This window comes from Schistocerca nitens, chromosome 2 (assembly GCF_023898315.1).
Source record: "Schistocerca nitens isolate TAMUIC-IGC-003100 chromosome 2, iqSchNite1.1, whole genome shotgun sequence".
NCBI classification, from domain to species: Eukaryota; Metazoa; Arthropoda; class Insecta; order Orthoptera; family Acrididae; genus Schistocerca; species Schistocerca nitens.
The window spans coordinates 192,196,568-192,209,331 of NC_064615.1; the positions used below are offsets into that span (position 1 = coordinate 192,196,568).

General features: G+C 38.5%; 1 protein-coding gene across 1 annotated transcript in view; it reads left to right on the forward strand.

The window, feature by feature from the left end:
* LOC126235879 (broad-complex core protein isoforms 1/2/3/4/5-like) overlaps positions 1-12,764 on the forward strand; it is a 514,245-nt gene that overhangs the window by 450,358 nt on the left and 51,123 nt on the right. The gene's annotated exons all lie outside the window — the stretch shown is intronic.

The window sequence follows — 12,764 nt, forward strand, 5'->3', positions numbered from 1 at the left end:
CAGATTTCTTGTCTCCCCAATTGTATTCAGTACCTTCTCATTAGTTATGTGATCTACCCATCTAATTTTCAACATTCTTCTGTAGTACCATATTTTGAAAGCTTCTGTTCTCTTTTTGTCTACACTGTTTAACACCAGTGTTTCATTTCCATACATGGCTACACTCCAGACAAATACTTTCAGAAAAGACTTCCTAACACTTAAATCTATACTCAATGTTAACAAATCTCTCTTCTTCAGAAGTGCTTTTCTTGCCATTACCAATCTACATTATATATCCTCTCAACTTTGGCCATTGTCAGTTATTTTGCTGCCCAAATAGCACAACTCCTTTACTACTTTAAGTGTCTCATTTCCTAATATAATTCTCTCAGCATCATCTGATTTAATTTGACTACATTCCATTATCCTCATCTTGCTTTTGTCAATGTTCATCTTATATCCTCCTTTCAAGATACTGTCCATTCCATTCAACTGCTCTTCCAAGTCCCTTGCTGTCTTTGACAGAATTACAATATCACTGGCAAATCTCAAAGTTTTAATTTCTTTTCCATGAACTTTAATTCGTACTCCTAATTTTTCTTTGGTTTCCTTTACTGCTTGCTCAATATGTGGATTGAATAACACCAGGGAGAGGCAACAACCCTGTCTCATTCCCTTCTCAACTACTGCTTCTCTTTCATACCCTGCAATTCTTCTAATGCTGTCTGCTTGCTGTACGAGTTGTAAATAGTCTTTCATTTCCTGTATATTTCCTCTGCTGCCTTTAGAATTTGAAAGAGAGTATTCCATTCAAGATTGTCAAAAGCTTTCTTTAAGTCTACGAAAGCTATAAATGCAGGTTTGCCTTTCCTTGACATATATTTATGATAAGTAGTAGGGTCAGTATTGCCTTGTGTGTTCATACATTTCTATGGAATCCAAACTGATCTGCCCCAAGGTTGGCTTCAATGAGTTTTTTTCCATTCTTCTGTAAAGAATTCTTGTTAATATTTTGCAACCATGACTTATTAAACTAATAGTTCAGTAATTTTCACACTTGTCAGCAACATCTTTCATTGGAATTGGAATTATTACATTTTTCTTAAAGTCTGCACACCAGATGGAAGAGTTTTGTCATGGCTGTCTCTCTCAAGGTCATCAGTAGTTCTAATGGAATATCATCTATTCCAGGGGCCTTGTTTCAACTTAGATCTTTCAGAGCTCTCTCAAATTCTTCAAGCAGAAACATATCTCCCATCTTATCTTCATCTACAGCCACTGCCCTTTCTATAATCATGCCTTCTAGTTTATCTCCCTTGTATAGACCCTCTGTATACTCCTTCCACCTTTCAGCTTACCCTTCTTTGCTTAGGACTAGTTTTACGTCTGAGCTCTAGTTATTCATTCATGTGGTTCTCTTTTTTCCACAGGTCTCTCTAGGTGTAGGTGGTATCTATCTTTCCTCTAGTGATATATACTTCTAAGTCCTTAAATTTGTCCTCTAACCACTGCTGCTTAGCTATTTTGTGCTTTCCATAAATCTCATTTTGTAGACATTGGTATTCCCTTTTGCCTGCTTCATTTACAGCACTTTTATATTTTCTCCTTCAATCAGTTAAATTCAATACCTCTTGCGTTACCCAAAGATTTCTACTAGCCCTCATCTTTTTACCTATTTGATACTCTGCTGCCTTCACTATTTAATCTCTTAAAGCTACCCATTTGTCATCTGCTGTATTCCTTTCCACTGTTCTAGTCAACTGTTGTCTAATGCTCCCTTTAAAACTGTCAACATCCTCTGGCTCTTTCACCTTATCCAGGTCCCATCTCCTTAATTTCCTACCTTTTCCCAATATCTTAAGTTTTAGTCTACAGTTCATAATCAACAAATTGTGATCAGAATCTACCTCTGCCCCTGGAAATGTCTTACAGCTAAAAAGTGGTTCCTAAATCTCTGTTTTAACATTATATAATCAGTCTGAAACCTTTTAGTATCTCCAAGTCTCTTCCATGCATACAACCTTCTCTTATGATTCTTAAACCAAGTGTTAACAATGATTAAATTATGCCCTATGCAAAATTCTACCAGGCTGCTTCCTCTTTCATTCCTTTCCCCCAGTCCATATTCATCTACTATTTTTCCTTATCTTCCTTTTCCTGCTACTGATTTATAGTCCACCATGACTATTAAATTTTCATCTCCCTTAACTATCTGAATAACTTATTTTATGTGATCATACATTTCTTCAGTTTCTTCATCATCTGCGGAGCTAGTTGGCATGTAGTCTTGTACTATTGTGGTGGGTGTGGGCTTTGTGTCTATCTTGGATACAAAAATGCATTCACAATGCTGTTCATAGCAGCTGATCTGCATTTCTATTTTCATATTCATTATTAACTCTACTCCTGCATTACCCCTATTTGATTTTGTATGTGTAACCCTGTATTGACTTGATCAGAAGTCCTGTTACTCCTGCCACCAAACTTCACTAATTCCTACTATATCCAACTTTATCCTATCCATTTCCCTTTTTAAATTTCCTAACCTACCTGGCCAATTAAGGAATCTAACATTTCACACTTCGATCCGAAGAATGCCAGTTTTCTTTCTCCTGATAACGACATCCTTATGAGTGGTCTCCACCCAGAGATCTGACTGGGGGACTATTTTACCTCTAGAATATTTTACACAAGAGGATGCCATCATGATTCTTACTTGGTCATAATTGTCAATGGCAGGAAGATGTAAAATTACTCATACAGAGGCTTAATATTAATATATAACTCATCAATAATTGCATCCTTTCCCAGCTGATCAGCCTTCTCATTATCCATTACACCACTGTGGCTTCTAACTCAGACTATTTACACCAGCAAGTCAAAACATTATGACCACTGCCCACCATGAGATTGAGTCCTGCCTGGCAGTGTTGTGGTAACTTGAAGGAAAAGTATATGAAGGGGCCATAGATGAATGGCAGACTATTCTAGTGACAATATGAGCCACAAATAGGGAAATCCCCTGACATAAACAGTGTTGACTAAGGGTGTATTCTGTATTCATATGGCCTGTGATCTGATGTCAAGAATCACAGAAGTGGTGAAGCTGGTTGGTTAGTCATGTGCTATTGTCGTAAGCATCTACACAAAATGGTTGAAGGACATTGAAGCCTCGAGTAGAGGAAGGCGCAAAGCACTGGACGTCCAAGCCTCATCACAGAGACACTCTCTAAAGCAGAATATCCTGGGATCCATGGTTGATCTGACAACAGAGACAGTGTTTCAGAGCATACTGTGCAGCACACACTGTTGAACTTAGGGTCTATAGTATATGAACCCTAAGTGACCTCATATTTACCCAGTGACATTGTCAATTATGAGTGCAGTAGCCATGGGATCATTGAGATTTTACTGTGGACCAATGAAATCATTGCGGCCTGTTGGATGAATCACATTTATTGTTACACCATGCTGATGGTCGCATCCAGATACTGTCTCATCCAGGCGAATAGTTCCTCGAAACATGTACAGCACCATGTATGTAGGTTGATAAATGCCATTTTATAGTATGGGGGCATTCATCTGTTCTTCTATTGGACTTGTGATTGTAATCTAAGGTGGCTGTGTACTATATAAACATTACTGCAGACCACATGCATACCTTCATGCTTGATATCTTCCCCATAGGTGAAAGCTGCTTCTAGTAGGATAACTGTCCATGTCATGAGACCAGAATTGTGCTACAGTGGTTTGAGAAATGTGATAGTGAACTCACATTGATGTCTTGACCACCAAATGGGCTGATCTCAACCCAATACAATACATCTCAAACGCTATTGTGTGCCAGTTCAACACTCACAAATCACCTGCCCACCATTTATGGGAATTGCATGAGCTGTATATGGACATCTGGTGTCATATATCACTAGAAACCTGCCAGAGACTTGCTGAATCCTTGGCACACAGGATCACTTCTGAATTGCTTTCCAAAGGCAGACTTGCTCACTGCTAAGCAGGTAGTCATAATGTTTTGGCTCATCAGTGTATATTATCTGATTAGAGTTTCTACACACTATAACTCATGCATTATTTTAATAAAGATGCAGTTCATGATTTTCAGTGTGTTCTCTGCAGACACTGAGAGTCTGTTAATAACAACACTTTTGTTGTAACTCTTCAGTTTCGTTTGGCATACCTCATGTTGAATGAAACAGATCATGGGTGAACTGCCAGATGTCAGTGTCAATGCGTACAGTATTTCAGCAAATAACCACACTGCCATCATCATTTGCTGAAATATTGTGCCCATCTGACACTGACATCTTGTAGTTCATCCATGAACTGTTTAATCACTTTTGTTACTAAGATTCTTCTAGCATGCTTCATTGCCTCTATTATCCCAACACTTCCAGCTGTACATGTATAAGATTATTGAGAAATTGTGAACAGTTTTCTTACTCATACCTGTGGACACAAAAAGATGAATCCTACATGACTTGCATCTTTCATTTTTGATTCATCTATGTAAACTGGAAAATAATATGACCTCTTAATTTGCAGCATTAACAAATGATTGAAGGTAACATAAAATCTTGAAATTCTTCCCCTTCTTTTATCTAAGTCAGAGCTTAAAATGGTATGATATAATTGCTTTCATACACTGGGGCAGATCTCCACTGGAGAAGTGATTCTAATAGACACGTAACTATACTACAATATTGGCAGCATTTTGGTACTTCTCCTTTCTTGCATGGGTGCAAGCGTCAGAGTGCTTAGGTAAACTAGATGTTCAATAACTGAAAATCTGGAAAGGAAACATTTATCAGACAACTGTTGTCTTTTTAGTCTGAATGGTTTCTCTAGGGCTTCTATTGATAGTGCATTCATAGGTGTGCTCCTCATTGCTTATACATCTTTATGAAATGCATCTAATTTTCTCTAACAGCTCTTTTGACCATTATGATGTAGAATTCTGCCATAGTCTATTCTAGATAGAATGACAGCTCCGTAAGTAGCAAGAAAAATGCTGGGTTGCCTGCCCTCACCATACTGTTGAGACAGATTGAATAATGTTAAGTGCCATTTCACAACTTGAATTACATTACTGATGTGGTGTATCCAGGTGAGCTCGGCATAAATGTTTCTCCCATGGATCTAACTTGTAGTTTTAGTTGACAGGATTCAAAACCATGTAAGGCCAGGCTATTTGAAGTTTCTTCTTTAAAAATAGTTCCGTTAATAACTTTTCTGCTGATGTTGACAGCTAATTCTATCAAAAATTTTGGTCACATACAATTAGTAACTTTTTCATATTCAAAGCAGAAATTATTTTTTAACACTTATTCTACATATCAAAAGCTATTCTAAGTACATCAAACCAGAATTTTTATCAATAGACCCAGAATAAAATTACAATGTATTCAATAAAAGAACACTCAGATCATAGGCTTCTGTGACTGCTTCCCTAATTCTGTGTATGCCGCGTGGTAATAGCTATAGTTTTTTCATAATGTCCTGACTAATTTTTCACGGTGGTGTGGGGAGGGAAGGAAGGAAGCACCAACCTCTGAAGTTCAACTCATGCAACCACTGGAAGAACGCTGGTGCAGAGGGAACAACTTGTGCTTTCCTCATGGGGTGCTGGCACTACTTGTGTGCTTACTCAAGCAGTATGGCACAACATGACAATCATGTTATGGTATGCACAGCACTATATTTTTTGATCACCAATGTAGGTAGTGACTGTACACAAAACACTCATGGCCTGAAGTCAGCCAACATCAACTGGCTTCAGCCAATCTAGAACTAGGGGACCTCATTAAGGATGTTGTGAACAAATTATACAACTCCTACCACTACAGAATATATTTGTATGCTATATTTCTACATAACAGGAAACCCGATACTCAAAAATACTGGTCAGTAACTAGATTAACTATGTCAAAAACTTCAGTATAAGTTGCTTTGGGATATAATTTATCACATCAACAATTACAAATCATGTAGCTTTTAGAAAATGCTTACTGCAGCAGATACTCATACTTATTAAACATACACTGATTGGACAAAAGTCATGGGATAGTGACATGCACATATCCAGATGGCAGTAGATCGTGTACACAAGGTATAAGAGGGCAGTTTCCTCATAGTGCAAGTATTTTCACATCTACCATGCCAGCTCTGTTTATGACTTCATTCATTCCATTTAGTCATGTATCCTGGCATGCATCAAGAGAATATTGAAGCTCCTGTGCCTTCAATGAGATGTTTTTTTGCTTCACCACCACCTGCATACTACAACACGTTTCCTGCAGTTTCGTCGCCTCAGCACTTTTGCCACTCGACAGCGCAACATGTGACTGCAGATTCAGGCTTTGCTTCTCCAGTGAATGCACATCAACATGTGTATTTTGAAAATGACAATGAGGAGAGCAAAGTTCTTGCTTTTCATCATGCTGACATTGATTCTGCCCTTCGTGCACAAACTATGTATGAGATGCTGGCAGTCCAGGCAACCATTACAACAATGCTGTGTGCAATCTTGCCTTTGTTGATACAGACCATGTGTACTGATTGTGCTCCTGCAATGCTTGAGTGCTTTACCGCTTCATCAATTTACAAAGTGGGCACCGCCCAGTGTGTTGATAAACATTCCCCCCTCTCACACCTCCTCTAAAGGCTCGCTCCATAGCTCCACGCACACCAGTAGCACCACCACCACCGCACACACCTCTCTCGTGCACTGCAGACAATAGACAGCTTCTATGTGCACCACTCATGCCTGCCTCACACTCGGCACTCGCAAACTGCCATCCACACTAGTGTAAACGTAATAAAAATGTGACTTTTTCGTTCCATTCCCCTCTCAAGCAGACAACTATGCTTCTTCCAAGCCATGCACCCTAATAAATCCACTGGACAACTCACCCCATCCGACCGGGGACCCGGTTAGTCAGTAGATCACAGACTCCTGTCCACACCTGTATGGGGTCGACCACACACTTCTCTGAGCTACGGCAACTTCCTAAGGAGGGTTACAGTTTGAATGCTGGCAGCTGATCACATGGGGGACACAGGCCCTCCCCAGACAACTCCATCCTCATGCGCAGGCCGACGCCTCGTCCACCCACTCCACCTACAGGAGTTCCACGTCGGCCTCCCAGCGTGGTCCCTGCTGCAACAACCTACAGCGATTTGACATCCCCATCACTTCACTGCTGTCTCCCTCACTGCCTTTCAACACTGGACATGCGCCCCTTCCACTGTGCCCAAACAGTGTTCCACACTGTGGGGAGGGGGGAACTGTGTGGTGTCGACAAATATGAACAACATATCTCCGCCATCACAAGTTCTTTGACTCTGTTAACCTAACGACACATGCCATCTTGCTTCTTCAGTTCACTGTATGATTTGTTGTAATGTGGACATCTGTAATGAAATATATTGAGTCTTACAGAAATAAGTGTGTTTTCTTGGGCTACAACCCAACTGACATCCCACAAAGCCATAGACCCAAGTTCTCAACAAGGCACTGTGTAAGCTGGTGATGGCTACATTATGGTGTGGACTTGGAATGGGCTGGGTCCTCTAGTCCAATCAAATCAATCATTGACTGGAAATGGTTATACTCAGCTACAAGGAGACCATTTTCATAGTCCCAAACATGTCACAAAGCCACAACCATTTTTCAAGAGAATGATTTGGTCACCCACATTGCCAGTGTCAACCTCATCGAACATTTATGAGACAGAATCTGGAGGTCAGTTTGTGCACAAAACACTGCACTGGCAACTTACACAATTGTGGGTGGCTGCAGTGGCAGCATGGCTCAATATTTCTGCAGGGACTTCCTTCGATTGTTGAGTCTGTGCTAGGTCATGTTGCTGCGCTACACTGGGAAAAAGGTGGTCTGACATGATATGAGGAGGTATCCCATGACTTTTTTCACCTCTTCTTCTTCTTCTTCTTCTTTTTCAGTAGCACCACAGCCCTTGGTGAACCTTGGCTTTTTCAACATTCTTACTCCACATTTCTCAGTTATTTGCTGCTCTTTTCCACCCCCAGACTCCCATACTGGTGAGATCCACAATGACATCATCAGTCCATCTTCTTCTAATTCTTGAAATTTCTTCTTAGTCCACTTTCTTTTCTTTCTCTTGCAAAGTCTGTTAGCTCTCCTCCTTAATTCTCTGTATTGTTCCACATTATTTCTGGTTTCTCTCTCTAGAGCACTTTTGTTCTTGCCCTGTTCTTTTCCTCTATTGCTGACATGCAATCTTGGTCAAGCCATTCCTGGGTTCTTCTGTTCCTTCTTATGCCTATTATTTCTTCCGCAGCTTCTTTAATGCCTTTTTCAATCCCGATGAATGGATCACACCTTTCATTATTTTCTTTGGAATTCTATCCTCTGTCATTCTCCCCACATGTCCTAGCCAACGTATTTGCTGTGATTTCACAAATTTTACTATGTCGCTACAGTGTATAGACACTTGTAATTTGGGATTGTAGCATATTCTCCAGCCTTCTGCTCCCTTATTGGACCATAGATTTTGCATAGTATTTTCCACTCAAAAGCTCTTAGTGCATTTTTGTCACATTCTGTCAATGTCCATATCTGTGACCCATATGTGATAACTGGGCAGACTAGGGAGTTATATATTAGCAGTTTTGTTTTTCTTGTAAGAAGGCTATTTCTGAAATGTTGCATATTTGCAAAGTAAGTTCTGTTTCCTGCTTGTATTCTTTCCCTTATAGCCTTTGCAATACTGTTATCATTTGCTATTAGGGCTCCCAAGTAGTTAAAAGAGGACACTCCTTTGAAGCATTTCCCATTGATGTTTATATCTTTAGGGATTCTTCTGGCTTCAGATTGTGACATCACCATATATTTTGCTTTGTTTTCATTTACTATGAGGCCAGTTTTTAAGGCTTCCGTTTCCATTGCCTGGTATGTTTCTTGGAGTGTATTGATATTGCTTCCTACTTTAGCAATGTCATCAGCATATGCCATATCTGGCTAGTTGTCATAAATATGGTGCCTCTTTTGTTGATTTTATATACTAGACTATGCAGGGCCATATTGAATGGAACATTGAAGAGACTATCGCCCTACTTTACGCCTTTATTAAAGTCAAAGCTTTCACTTGTTCTGCTAAGAACCTTCACTTTTGTTCTCGTCTCTGTGTTGGTCATTCTGATTAGTCTTGTTAGTTTAGCACATATACCAAATTCTTCCAGTACTCTGTATAGCTCTTCCAATTTATGCTTTCAAAGGCTTGTTTGAAGTTGATGAATAGGAAATGTAGATCTATATCATATTCATAGAACTTTTCCGTCATTTGTCTTGTCACAAATATTTCATCCATTGTTCCTCTGTCTGTTCAAAAGCCACTTATACCTCTACAGAGTTTCACTTGCTTTTCTGTACTCTTTCTTATAAATGGGGATTATTATTCCAGTTTTCCAATTATCTGGCATAGTTTCTGTTTCCCATATATCTGACATTAATGTGTGCAGTTCTTTTATTACAGCCTCACCACCAGTTTTTATTAATCAAGGGGTATGCTGTCTTCCCGAGAGGCTTGATTGTCTTTTGACTTGTGCAGTCTGCAATACCTCTTGTAATGTTGGCTTTCTTGCCTCAGTGGCATAATTGTCTACTTCCAGCTCCACTCTTTCTTCCTGTGCAGCTGTCTCTTCATTTCTAGGCTGTTGCTTAGTGTATCTAGAAATACTCTGCCCATCTCCCCACTATCTGTTCTTCCTCCTTTATCATTTTCCCATCTTTACTGGAACATGCCATTAATTTTGGCTGGAATCTGTTCTTTATTCTGCCTAAGGCGTGATAGAACTTTCTTATTCACTCTGTTCCTTTTAACTCTTCTAATTCTTGAAATTTCTTCTTAGTCCACTTTCTTTTCTTTCTCATGCAAAGTCTGTTAGCTCTCCTCCTTAATTCTCTGTATTGTTCCACATTATTTCTGGTTTCTCTCACTAGAGCACTTGTTCTTGCCCCGTTCTTTTCCTCTATTGCTGACATGCAATCTTGGTCAAGCCATTCCTGGGTTCTTCTGTTCCTTCTTATGTCTGTTATTTCTTCTGCAGATTCTTTAATGCCTCTTTCAATCCCACTCTACCTTTTGTCCAATCCTACTGTGGTCTCTTCATTGCTCAACTTTCTGCTTAGTGTTACTTGGTATTTTTTTACTTCATCAGGTATTTTCAGTTTGTCAGTATTCCATTTCATTATCTTTCCTGTTCCGCTGCCTTTGTTAGTGACAGTTTCTCTCTCAAGTCTCATTTTATCACAAAGTGGTCAGAGTCACAGTTTGGTCTTCTGCAGCTCCATACATCAATAACTGATGTGGAGTGGAGTGCAATCACTAAAATATGGTCAGTGTCTTTATGGGCACTTGGAAGTCTGCAGCCAATGGTGTAGTCAATACTCCATTGACTACAGACTTCCAAGTACCCACATTGATCCTTTTGTGTGGCAAACAGGTGCTTTTAATAATCATATTATTCCTTTCTGTGAATTGGCATAGTAAGTCTCCATTCATGTTGATTTTTCATGTAGTGTATATTTTCCAGAAACTCGATATGGATGCTCATTCCTGCCTATTTTTGCATTAAAATCTCCTATTATTAGCATCACATTAACAAAGCCGAAATTACATTGTTCTTCCAAAATACAAAAACACGTCCGATCACATCAGAGGCATGCCCACTACTACTTCCTCACGATGCGGTAATAATATTACAAAGGGTTTACAAATGAATTTCTATTAATTTATACGCAAATCCAGAAATAAACAGTGCCAAATTGTGTAAATAAGAATAGAAACTGTATTTCATAATTTCAAATGTTTCTAAAAAAAAAAATTTGCTCTACATACAGAGCTAGCACATATCTACTACAACAACTACAATAAAGTAATTCAATTTCATAGTTTTTAGCTTGAAATATAACATATTATGTATAAATTTATATGAAACTTTTTAGATAAACAGTTGAGATAATACTGACCCATCCAAAATTTGAAAATTAGTTCTTGTATCGACTACTTCTTTTGAGGGAAAGTAATGCTAGAGGAGGGTTCCCCTTTACTATATCCCCCCTCACAAAAGTTGGAAACAATATGTTTACAATATTTTGTGACCTACTATGAAGTTTGCCAAACAATGTACAAAATGATGCCAAAAGATGGAATACAGATGTATAGAAGTATCTGATACGTAACATATTACAGAAAACATAAGAAAAATATCTACTATACATGTCATAATTTATACATATATCAGGACATGGCATTCATGTTCAGATCTGTAGAGCATTGTGTCATAAGACAAATGATACAAAGTCAAATCTGCAACATTATAACACTAAACTATAGAAATAAGTGCACAGACAATGTAGAATTACAAATTGCAAGTTTAGATCCATAAAGTCACACTTTCAAAATCTTCAAAAGAGAAGAAAAAATATTCAGAGCCTAAGTGTATGACGAGTGAGCCGACTCGAAAAACTCACAACGATGGGTACAGACCAGAAAGATATACTCATTCATGAGTAGGAATACAGCACAAAATCAATCAGCCACATAAACCAGAGTGTACAAGGATTGACTCATGAAAGGACAAAATAATGAAAAAATATTAGTGCCTAAGCTTGCGATGTGTGGACCAACCCATGAGTTGAAACCACTCAGGTACAGACCAGCAAAAATGTTTCATCGCAACAAAATGAATAAAGCTCACAATCGTATATCAATAAGGTCAGTCATGTGTAAAGAGTAATTATAGGATGCATCTAGCCTCAATCAATAGTTGCACACTCTCCTTGAGTACACACACAGAGTTGCAATGACCAGGGGTACCGAAAACAGAGTTAAGCATGAGTTTGCCCACAACTCAAGTTGCAATGAGATTCAATAAAGCAGTATGCAAGATAAATACAGGTAATCATAGTCATAAATAGCTTTGACTGATGACATAATCAAGTAGCTCAAGGACCAAACTCAGAAATGTATACATCTTGTTATATTGTCTGTAGTCGTAAATGTCTTCCACACTATTTGCTAATTGTTCATACCAACTAACTAAGTACATAGAGGCCTATAAGATTCAGTTAAAATTGGTAAAAAAACACATACTTATTTGAAGTTACATAATGTATTGGGAAGTTAATCCCCCTACTTGAAAAAACATATGTTTATGTGGAATAACACGTTCATGCCAGTGATGATCTTTCTAAACAAATAGCTCCATGAATTCTTCATACAGGATAATTTCTTGGCTAAAAATTTAAAAATCTCAGTGACAACACTGATGTAGTTGACAGATGCTTGAGTACATTACCTAGCACCTGCAATCTCTTTTAAGTGGACTAGACGAGCAAGGGTACAACCATAGAGCAGTGTGGGAGTGGATAAACCCACATCTTTCAGTTTCCTCCCTAGATTTCTCATCACACACTCCAATGGATTGGTTACTTCCTGTCTAGCATTCAGATCAAATCCTACAACATTGTTTTGTGTATTAAATATGCTGTTCCATACCTTCCTCACATCACATGGCATATTCTCTGCTTATTTATATAGACAAAAAAAGAAAAAAAGAGAAAAGGAACAAGTATACAATGTTTACGTCCGACTGGAGTTCATATGAAACTTTAATAAACAGAGCTAAATGCAATGAAAAATGAACTAGTAAGGTGATACACACAGATATACTATGATACTACTCCTAATTTTTACAGTGCAAAATATGAAACTTTATTACTA